The following is an 11,602-nucleotide window of genomic DNA, read 5'->3' as shown; positions in this document are numbered from 1 at the left end:
TATGTCCTTTACTTTGGTCTCATAAAAACTAATTTTAAAATCAGCCTGGGCAGAGTCCAAAAACCTAAACTTAAAGTGATATATTGACCATTACTAACTATACATCACCACTTAGCAAAGTGCGTTTTTTACTTTTAATGAAGGGATTTTAATGACATAAATCTAAGTAATTTTATTACCATGCTAGGAACATTGTAAGTAATCAACAAATATGTTTGAATTGTTTCTCTCTGTGTCTCAGTTGAGTCCTGTACAAAGACCTGTTCTCTAGCAGGTTTCTCTTTTATTCTGCTTTCTATCTCTAATCTTCTTCCCTTATCTAACTCCAATGACAGAATCTTTCCATGAGTTGCGTGCACTTTCAAGCACACTGCAGGTTTCTCAGAACAGTTAAACAACAACTCTAATTACTATGTATAATTGAAGAGTAATTTTCCACAGTACAGGTGCAGTTACCTGAAATCCATTCTTCCGCAAAATACTTAACTCTTTTCCCCATGTTAATTTTGCAAGGAAACTATTTATCTTTCAATAACCTCCTTTTCTTTCTATTTAAAAGGTGAATTGGGCTTTACTTTCTTTGCAACAAAAGATATTATCATATCAGTTTATTCCTGTCAGCACAGTTTGCTGAGATTAAATTGATTCTATTGAGGAGGGCATGGGCTTTGTCCATTTACTAGAATTGACTATCATTTAATGCAACAGTGATTATTTACTTTTATTTCTTCTGGTCCGAGACCATTAATGCTCTTTACTAAGAATCTAAGTACTGTCTGTCGTAAAGAAATGAGCTCTGCAAAAGCAAGACCCTATCAGTTTTGTACTCTTTGCAGTGTTAAGTCAGGTGTAGCGGGGAGGGCAAGAAATGGAAGGTCTCCTCCACAAAGAAATGTTTTCTTTTCTTGATTTTTTGGAAGTCTGATGTAAACAAAATAGCATTTTATACTAAATATATAACTAACTTCCATTAGTTTCCTCAACCTTGAAAAAGTATGAATGTGCAGCTCTGTATACACATTGAAAAAAAAGCTTTGTTAGAGAATTTGTTCTGTTTCAGCTTAATAATTAGTAATATAGCCTTTAGTTTCAGGTAATATTTAATCTGTTAATGGAACATTAATGAATAGAAGGAAGACTAAAATAGAAGTGTTGCCTTACAGCTTAAAGATGGCTGGAAATAGCTGCTTTTTGAACTGATGACCCCGCCTCCCCAAACTCTAAGCAAGTGATGCTCTCGGTCTAAGGTATCTTTTATCTTCATAATTAGAACTGAGAAAATTAAATCCTATTCCTGAATTCCAGATATTTCAGCTTCTTTGCCTCATGTCATCTTTAACTTAATAATCATCCTAAAGTTGTTGTTGTTGTTCTTTGAGGAGGTTTAATCCACTTTTTAGGACAGTCTGAATGTCTTGTGATTCTTGAAAACAAAATGGCAATGGCATTTTATGCTGCAACATGCTACATAACACTTCCCCAGCAGCAGAAATTCAGCGCACCATAAGTGAGGGTTCTTGGATTCACACACACACACACACACACACACGCGCACACACACACAGAGTTATTAACAGTCTTGTAGGACTTTGCAGGGCAGATTCTATGCCTGAGTTTGCTGATTAATTTGTATAATTCTTTTGCAAGTGTTACCCAGTAGGCTTCTTGGGTATACATTAATACAGTAGACTTAAAGTCACATATGCACAACAAAACAAATCATAAATAATGAGATACAAGAAACCAACTGTCACTGAGGTAGCAATTATTGGTGTCTCTTTTTCGCTTCAGTGACTTTTTCCTTTTACCCTGAGACACGCAAACAGAACAAACAATTAGCGAAATAATTGATGATCAGTACCTTCAAAGCTTGTGGTGACCTGGTTTATGCTTTATAAGCCTAATAATGAGAACACCTCTTATTACTGATTAGTGTGCTGCCTGGTGCTCTCTGATGGTGCTCAGGAGGTACATCTGTATCAGACAAAAGGTTTTTATCTGCCCTTTACAGTTAGTTGGTCCCTAATGAACTGAGCTTTTGTCCCTTGCTGTTTTTAGATTCCAATTAAACTTGTTTATAGAACAGACAAATAAAGATGAACTGTTTTCCATGACTTAATATTGTCTTCCAATAGGGTTGTGTTGAAGTTGGTGGCAATTAACATATATAGTAATGTTTTTAATCATTTACATATTAAACCACATGCAAAATGTGTCCATGTTTTCTGAATCTTCTTTGTGCTTGTCAACCCATTCTCTTAACTTGCATTGGGTATGCTAATTACCCTCTGTCAAGCTAGGGTAATTCATCTTTTCCAAGAAAAAAATTCGGTTTTCATTTTTATGCTTGAGAAAGTCAAAGAATGGCAATTTATTCTGGAGCTTTCAGAACCAGAAAGAAATGCTTTAAGGTTATGACAAACTGATTTTATGTTGTGCACAGCAAGAAGTATTAAACAGATAAATAGCATGTCATGTTAGAAATTTTATGTTAGAGTATAATTTCGTACCTCTTTTGTTGAATTTTCTATCAACTTGCATCCTATATTAGGTCCTTATGCAAAATACATGTATAAAATATTTCTTGATCACAAAAACATGGAGAATGAAATAGGGAATCCTTTTGGTAGCCACATCATCCCCAAACAAATTTAAAAGTCCCACAAACCTGAGAGACTGTGAAACTGTTAGTTCTCTTGTAATCTGTAGATAGCCTCAAGTTTTCACTTTCACAGTTTTTAAGCAAAGATTTTAAATATCGTCATACCTTATCAGTGAGATGGGGAACTCTTTAAAATTCCTCTAGGATTTTCAGGAAATGTGTGACATTAGCTCACACTCCCATATCCTGAACACTATTCCTTCCATATGGCAGGCCCTCAGTAAATGTCTATTAATGGATTCATTTCTCCATCTCCGTCCATTTGATTCATCTGATTTTGAGTTAAGTATTAGTGAAAAAGCTATGCCCTGGGCTTCCAATGGCCTTGATGAACAAGGAGACCACCTGGGAGATATTGTTTGAGTAGGTGAGCTTTTTGTTTTCGTGAAACATCCAGAGTATGTCTTGCATAGACACTGCAATGGAAAGCCAAGCTAGTACTATCTGATGCCTTTTGAAAATTGTGATGAATTTGTTGTCTTCAACCGATTAGGACAAGTAAAAATAGAAAATGTTCTTTATTCTGTAGTCCTGAGGAAAAGATGGGAATATAATTCTAGTTGTATTCTAATTTCTTTTCCTCTTTGTTCTGGAACAAATCTTAGACAGTTTGTACAAGGCACGTTTTGGATGGCTATCAATCCTTCAGACACTAAAACTTGCTACTCTACAATGCAATATAAATAGCTTGGATGATCTATAATTTTTAAAAATATATATTTCCAGCTATGTATTTAGTCTTTGAGATTAATACCAAGTGGACATTTTTTTTCCTTATGCAGTTATGGTCAGTGAAAGTGCCAGGTAATCAAATCCTACATAATAGAAGATTTCCCAATAGGTCATGTGTACATGTGGTTGAAGTGGGTATGTAGAAATACACAATCAAATTGCTAGATCAGTCAGCTCTTTCTGTTCCTTTAGTAAGACGTGCTGACAGATGACCATGGCACATCGAGTGCCAGTGATTACTAGGCTATTCCATAGGGAACCCACACATTTTTGCTCCCACAAGGTAAGTTGCGTGCTTACCAAGAGTTAGTTGTGTTTGCTCCCAAGCCTATGTATGCCATTGGTACTTGTTATCTTAACCACATAAAATTGCTTATAATCTTAACTACTTTTTACATCCATGAACTATGAGTGTTTCTGTGACAACTAAATTGAATGCTTTGGAAAAACATGTTAAAGTTAACTTACTAAAAAAAAAAGTGTTGTAGAGTTAGATTTGGGTGAGACAAAGGAATACATAAAAATCTTTAAGGATACCCCACTCAGATTGCTATGTAAGTCTCTATTAGTTGAAGAAACTCCAACTAGAACTCATAGAAAATGCATTATGGATGTGATTTATGCAAGAAAGATAGACAGACCCACGCTCAATGAAAAGGCCCACACAGAAATGAAAATTATTTGGTTCCTCCTCAAAATGTTGGTGAAATAATGCACAGTCATATATTTTAATTTAAAATGCTTAGAACATATTCTTTTAACTATCTCCCACTTTAACTTCCTTTTTGGGTTAATTTGACAACTGTTATTCCCATTTGCTTTGATAAGAGAGCATCTAGTGTAACATAAGTAGAATTTCCTTATAACCAGTACTTTGGGTAATTGATTAACTAAACACCTTTGGCTAGGAGCCCAGACTCATATTGATTTTCCTGCATCTTGCTCTGTGGTGATGTTAGAGTGAAATAACTCTAGAGCATGGAAAAATATTTTTGTCCCAATTTGAAGCATGGTAAGGAACTAAATTATGGGTAAGCCAAATGACTGATTCAGGATCAGATCATTTATAAAGTGGAGTGTCTAGGTGATCTCACACCAGTTTACTCCTCAAAGCATGAATCCTGTACATTTATTTCTGTAACTGTAATTTCTTCAAAGGCTAGCTGTTCTCGTTTGATGAATAGTAGGCTATTGGATTTTGGCAGCAAGTTCCAGGATTTCTCCCATTTTATATGCATATCTAGCACAGAGTATGTAAGTGAGAACTAGGCTCTGGGTAACTGACACATTAGCATGTGTGAAAATAGCTCAATTAACACAGGTAGAATGTGAGAACGTCCATTAATTCCTCAGGAAACAATGGCTCATAGTGCTAGGACCAATGCAGGGTCTTGCAGATGGTGTCCAACCAACTGTGTTTGCAAAGACACAATGCAGCATCTGGAGGGCTGGCAAAATACAACAGCTTCAGAGACAGCAAGTCAAATTTGATCAGAGAGACCAACACTTGACCACATGAGTGTCTCAGCTTCCTGGGATGTGTTCCAAAATCCATCCATCTCATCCAGTGTGACAGTCAAAAAAAGTCACACTTCACATCTCTGCATCAAGCCATGTCTCTGACTGTCACACAACTCAGCCTGCCTGACAGAATAAATTTATGGCATCCTCCAAAGGCTTCCTCACCTTTTTTTAAATGCATAACCTTTTCTTTCCCTTAAGTAAAAGAATATGCGTAATAGACACAATGAACTACAAATGCAGTTTCCTGTGGACAAAGGAGGAGACCAAGGATTTTAATAATTTCATTGATTTTAGAAAATGCTTCTTCTCTTACCAGTGGTCCCTTTGTGGAAATCAGGGCACCAGGCAATATAAGCACCTGAGCGTGTGCAATGGTTAACAGAAAGGGCTCTTGAGTCCAACTTTCTGAGCGTGCATAGCCTTATCTATTATCAGCTGTGTGCCCTTGGGTGAGACACTCACCATTCCTGGGCTTAGTTTATATTTCGTTTTTTAATTGGGGGGAGTAATATATCTATCTCTAGAGTGTCATGAGGCTACAAGTAGAATAGTTAGGATATTGTCTAGAATATAATACAAAGTTGGTAAATGTTATAAATTATTTTTTTAACATCTTTATTGGATTATAGTTGCTTTACAATGGTGTGTTAGTTTCTGCTTTATAACAAAGTGAATCAGCTATACATATACATATATCCCCATATCTCCTCCCTCTTGCGTCTCCCTCCCACCCCTCTAGGTGGTCACAGAGCTCCGAGCTGATCTCCATGTGCTATGCGGCTGCTTCCCACTAGCTATCTATTTTACATTTGGTAGTATATATAAGTTCATGCCACTCTCTCACTTCGTCCCAGCTTACCCTTCCCCCTCCCTGTGTCCTCAAGTCCATTCTCTACGTCTGTGTCTTTATTCCTGTCCTGCCTCTAGGTTCTTCAGAACCAATTTTTTTTTTTAGATGCCATATATATGTGTTAGCATACAGTATTTTTTTTCTCTTTCTGACTTACTTCACTCTGTATGAAAGACTCTATGTCCATCTACCTCACTACAAATAACTCAATGTCATTTCTTTTCATGGCTGAGTAATATTCCATTGTATATATGTGCCACACCTTCTTCATCCATTCATCTGTTGATGGACACTTAGGTTGCTTCCATGTCCTGGCTATTGTAAGTAGAGCTGCGATAAACATTGTGATACATGACTCTTTTTGAATTATGGTTTCCTCAGGGTATATGCCCAGTAGTGGGATTGCTGGGTCGTATGGTAGTTCTATTTTTAGTTTTTTGAGGAACTTCCATACTGTTCTCCATAGTGCCTGTATCAATTTACATTCCCATGAACAGTGAAAGAGGGTCCCCTTTCCCCACACCCTCTCCAGCATTTACTGTTTGTAGATTTTTTGATGATGGCCATTCTGATTGGTGTAGGTGTTACCTCAATGTAGTTTTGATTTGCATTTCTCTAATGATAAATGATGTTGAGCATTCTTTCATGTGTTTGTTGGCAATCTGTATATCTTCTTTGGAGAAATGTCTATTTCGGTCTTCTGCCCATTTTTGGATTGGGTTTTTTGTATTTTTGATATTGAGCTGCATGAGCTGCTTGTAAATTTTGGAGATTAATCCTTCATCAGTTGCTTCGTTTGCAAATATTTTCTCCCATTCTGACAGTTGTCTTGTTTATGGTTTCGTTTGCTGTGCAAAAGCTTTTAAGTTTCATTAGGTTCCATTTGTTTATTTTTGTTTTTATTTCCATTTCTCTAGGAGGTGGGTCAAAAAGGATCTTGCTGTGATTTATGTCATAGAGTGTTCTGCCTATGTTTTCCTCTAAGAGTTTTATAGTGTCTGGCCTTACACTTAAGTCTTTAATCCATTTTGAGTTTATTTTTGTGTATGGTGTTAGGGAGTGTTCTAATTTCAGTCTTTTACATGTAGCTGTCCAGTTGCCCCAGCACTACTTATTGAAGAGGCTGTCTTTTCTCCATTGTATATTCTTGACTCCTTTATCAAAAATAAAGGTGACCAGATGTGTGTGGGTTTATCTCTGGTCTTTCTATCCTGTTCCATTGATCTATATTTCTGTTTTTGTGCCAGAACCATACTGTCTTGATTACTGTAGCTTTGTAGTATACTCTGAAGTCCAGGAGCCTGATTCCTCCAGTTCCGTTATTCTTTCTCAAGATTGCTTTGGCTATTCGGGATCTTTTGCGTTTCCATACAAATTGTGAAATTTTTGGTTCTACTTCTGTGAAAATTGCCATTGGTAGTTTGATAGGGATTGCACTGAATCTGTAGATTGCTTTGGGTAGAATAGTCATTTTCACAATGTTGATTCTTCCAATCCAAGAACATGGTATATCTCTCCATCTGTTTGTATCATCTTTAATTTCCTTCATCAGTGTCTTATAGTTTTCTGCATACAGGTCTTTTGTCTCCTTAGGTAGGTTTATTCCTAGGTATTTTCTTCTTTTTGTTGCAATGGTAAATGGGAGTGTTTTCTTAATTTCACTTTCAGATTTTTCATCATTAGTGTAGAGGAATGCAAGAGATTTCTATGCATTAATTTTGTATCCTGCTACTTTACCAAATTCATTGATTAGCTCTAGTAATTTTCTGGTAGCATCTTTAGGATTTAGAATCTTTAGGATTCTCTATGTATAGTATCATGCCATCTGCAAACAGTGACAGCTTTACTTCTTCTTTTCTGATTTGGATTCCTTTTATTTCTTTTTCTTCTCTGATTGCTGTGGCTAAAACTTGCAAAACTATCTTGAATAATAGTGGTGAGAGTGGACAACCTTGCCTTATTTCTGATCTTAGAGGAATTAGTTTCAGTTTTTCACCATTGAGAACGATGCTGGCTGTGGGTTTGTCATATATGACCTTTATTATGTTGAGGTAAGCTCCCTCTATGCCTACTTTCTGGAGGGTTTTTATCATAAATGGGTGTTGAATTTTGTCGAAAGCTTTCTCTGCATCTATTGAGATGATCATATGTTTTTTCTCCTTCAAGTTGTTAATATGGTTTATCACATTGATGATTTGCATATATTGAAGAATCCTTGCATTCCTGGGATAAACCCCACTTGATCATGTTGTATGATCCTTTTAATGTGCTGCTGGATTCTGTTTGCTAGTATTTTGTTGAGGATTTTTGCATCTATGTTCATCAGTGATATTGGCCTGTAGTTTTCTTTCTTTGTGACTTCTTTGTCTGGTTTTGGTATCAGGGTGGTGGTGGCCTCGTAGAATGAGTTTGGGAGTATTCCTCCCTCTGCTATATTTTGGAAGAGTTTGAGAAGGATAGGGTCTCCTCTAAATGTTTGATAGAATTGGCCTGTGAAGCCAGCTGGTCCTGGGCTTTTGTTTGTTGGAAGATTTTTAATCACAGTCTCAATTTCCGTGCATGTAATTGGTCTGTTTATATTCTCTATTTCTTCCTGGTTCAGTCTCGGAAGGTTGTGCTTCTCTGAGAATTTGTCCACTTCCTCCAGGTTGTCCGTTTTATTGGCATACAGTTGCTTGTAGTAATCTCTCATGATCGTTTGTATAGCTGCAGTGTCAGTTGTTACTTCTCCTTTTTCATTTCTAATTCTATTGATTTGAGTCTTCTCCCTTTTTTCCTTAATGTGTCTGGCTAAGGGTTTATCAATTTTATCTTCTCAAATAACCAGCTTTTTGTTTTATTATCTTTGCTATTGTGTCCTTCATTTCTTTTTCATTTATTTCTGATCTGATCTTTATGATTTCTTTCCTTCTGCTAACTTTAAGGTTTTTTTGTTCTTCTTTCTCTAATTGCTTTAAGTGTAAGGTTAGGTTGTTAATTTGAGATGTTTCTTGTTTTTTGAGGTAGGATTGTATTGCTATAAACTTCCCTCTTAGAAGTGCTTTTGCTGCATCCCATAGGTTTTGGGTTGTCATATTTTCATTGTCATTTATTTATAGGTATTTTTTGATTGCCTCTTTGATTTCTTCCGATCTCTTGTTTATTAAGTAGTGTATTGTTTAACCTCCATTTGTTTTTATTTTTTACAGATTTTTTCCTGTAGTTGATATCTAATGTCATAGTGTTGTGGTCAGAAAAGATACTTGATATGATTTCAATTTTCTTAAATTTACCAGGCTTGATTTGTGACCCAAGATATGATCTATCCTGGAGAGTGTTCCATGAGCACTTGAGAAGAAAGTTTATTCTGTTGTTTTTGGATGGAATGTCCTATAAATATCAATAAAGTCCATCTTGTTTGATGTATCATTTAAAGCTTGTGTTTCCTTATTTATTTTCATTTTGGATGATCTGTCCATTGGTGAAAGTGGGGTGTTAAAGTCCCCTACCATGATTGTGTTACTGTTGATTTCCCCTTTTATGGCTGTTAACATTTGCCTTATGTATTGAGGTGCTTCTATGTTGGGTGCATTAATATTTACAATTGTTGTATCTTCTTGGGTTGATCCCTTGATCATTACGTAGTGTCCTTCTTTTTCTCCTGTAATAGCCTTTATTTTAAAGTCTATTTTGTCTGATATGCGTATTGCTACTCCAGCTTTCTTTTGATTTCCATTTTCATGGAATATCAGTGTCTGTCCCCTCACTTTCAGTCTGTATGTGTCTCAGGTCTGAAGTGGGTTTCTTGTAGACAGCATATGTATGGGTCTTGTTTTTGTATCCATTCAGCCAGTCTATGTCTTTTAGTTGGAGCATTTAATCCATTTACATTTAAGGTAATTATTGATATGTATGTTCCTATTACCATTTTCTTAATTGTTTTGGGTTTGTTATTGTAGGTCTTTTCCTTCTCTTGTGTTTCTTACCTAGAGAAGTTCCTTTAGCATTTGTTGTAAAGCTGGTTTGGTGGTGCTGAGCTTTTGCTTGTCTGTAAAGGTTTTAATTTCTCTGTCGAATCTGAATGAGATCCTTGCTGGGTAGAGTAATCTTTGTTGTAGGTTTTTCCTTTTCATCATTTTAAATATGTCCTGCCACTCCCTTCTGGCTTGCAGAGTTTCTGCTGAAAGATCAGCTGTTGACCTTATGGGGATTCCCCTGTATGATTTGTGTTTTTCCCTTCCTGCTTTTAATAATATTTCTTTGTATTTAATTTTTGATAGTTTGATTAATATGTGTCTTGGCGTGTTTCTCCTTGGATTTATCCTGTATGGGACTCTCTGTTCCTCCTGGACTTGATTAACTATTTCCTTTCCCATATTAGGGACGTTTTCAACTATAATCTCTTCAAATATTTTCTCAGTCCCTTTCTTTTTCTCTTCTGCTTCTGGGACCCATATAATTTGATTGTTGGTATGTTTAATGTTGTCCCAGAGGTCTCTAAGACTGTCCTCAATTCTTTTCATTCTTTTTTCTTTATTCTGCTCTGCAGTAGTTATTTCCAGTATTTTATCTTCCAGGTCACTTATTCGTTCTTCTGCCTCAGTTATTCTTCTATTGATTCCTTCTAGAGAATTTTTAATTTCATTTATTGTGTTGTTCATTACTGTTTTCTCTTTAGTTCTTCTAGGTCCTTTTTAAACGTTTTTTGTATTTTCTCCTTTCTATTTCCGAGATTTTGGATCATCTTTACTATCATTACTCTGAATTCTTTTTCAGGTAGACTGCCTGTTTCCTCTTCATTTGTTTGGTCTGGTGGTTTTTTACCTTACTCCTTAATCTGCTGTGTGTTTCTCTGTCTTCTCATTTTGTTTCAGTTACTGTGTTTGGGGTGTCCTCTTCACAGGCTGCAGGTTCATAGTCCCCATTGTTTTTGGTGTCTGCCCCCAGTGGCTACAGTTGGTTCATTGGGTGGTGTAGGCTTTCTTGTGGAGGGGACTAGTGCCTGTGTTCTGGTGGATGAGGCTGGATCTTGTCTTTCTTATGGGCAGGATTGCATCCAGTGGTGTGTTTTGGTGTGTCTGTGACCTTATTATTATTTTAGGCAGCATCTCTGCTAATGGGTGGGGTTGTGTTCCTGTCTTGCTAGTTGTTTGGCATAGGGTGTCCAACACTGTAGCTTCCTTTTTGTTGAGTGTAGTTGGGTCTTACCATTGATATGGAGATCTCTGGGAGAGCTTTTGCTGTTTGATATTACGTAGAACTGGGAGGTCTCTGGTGGACCAATGTGCTGAACTTGGCGCTCCCACCTCAGGGGCACAGGCCGGACACCCAGCCGGACCACCAAGACCCTGTCAGCCACACGGCTCAGAAGAAAAGGGAGAAAAAGAGGAAGAAGGAAAAATATATAAAATAAAATAAAATAAAGTTATTAAAAAAGAAAAAATAATTATTAAAAATAAAACAATTTAAAAGTAAGAAGAAAAAGGAAAGAAAGAAAGAAAGAAGAGAGCAACCGAACCAGAAAACAAATCCACCAATGATAACAAGTGCTAAAAACTATACTAAAAAAAAAAAAAAAAAAAAAAAAAAGAGACCAAAAAAAAAGACAGATAGAGCCCTAGGACAAATGGTAAAACAAAGCTATACAGACAAAATCACACAAAGGAGCATACATATACACACTCACAAAAAGTGAAAAAGGAAAAAATATATATATCTATATATAAAAAAAAAGGAGGACGAGAGCAACCAAATCAATAAACAAATGTACCAGTGTTAATAAACTCTAAATACTAAACTAAGATAAACATAAAACCGGAAACAAATTAGATGCAGAAAGCAAACCCCAAGTCTAC

At 36.3% G+C, this 11,602-nt stretch overlaps 1 protein-coding gene across 1 annotated transcript in view; it reads left to right on the top strand.

Moving 5' to 3' along the window:
• The first annotated feature begins 1,185 nt into the window (after positions 1-1,185).
• Positions 1,186-11,602, top strand: part of PRKD1 (protein kinase D1) — a 515,048-nt gene continuing 504,631 nt past the window's right edge. The window contains exon 1 of the mRNA XM_036843896.1: positions 1,186-1,247. The gene's annotated coding sequence lies outside the window, so the exon portion shown is untranslated. The remainder of the gene's footprint in view (positions 1,248-11,602) is intronic.

The sequence above is a fragment of the Balaenoptera musculus genome, chromosome 2 (genome assembly GCF_009873245.2).
Source record: "Balaenoptera musculus isolate JJ_BM4_2016_0621 chromosome 2, mBalMus1.pri.v3, whole genome shotgun sequence".
NCBI lineage: Eukaryota > Metazoa > Chordata > Mammalia > Artiodactyla > Balaenopteridae > Balaenoptera > Balaenoptera musculus.
Note: the sequence above shows the minus strand (reverse complement) of the source record. Positions and strands in the feature narration are given on the sequence as shown.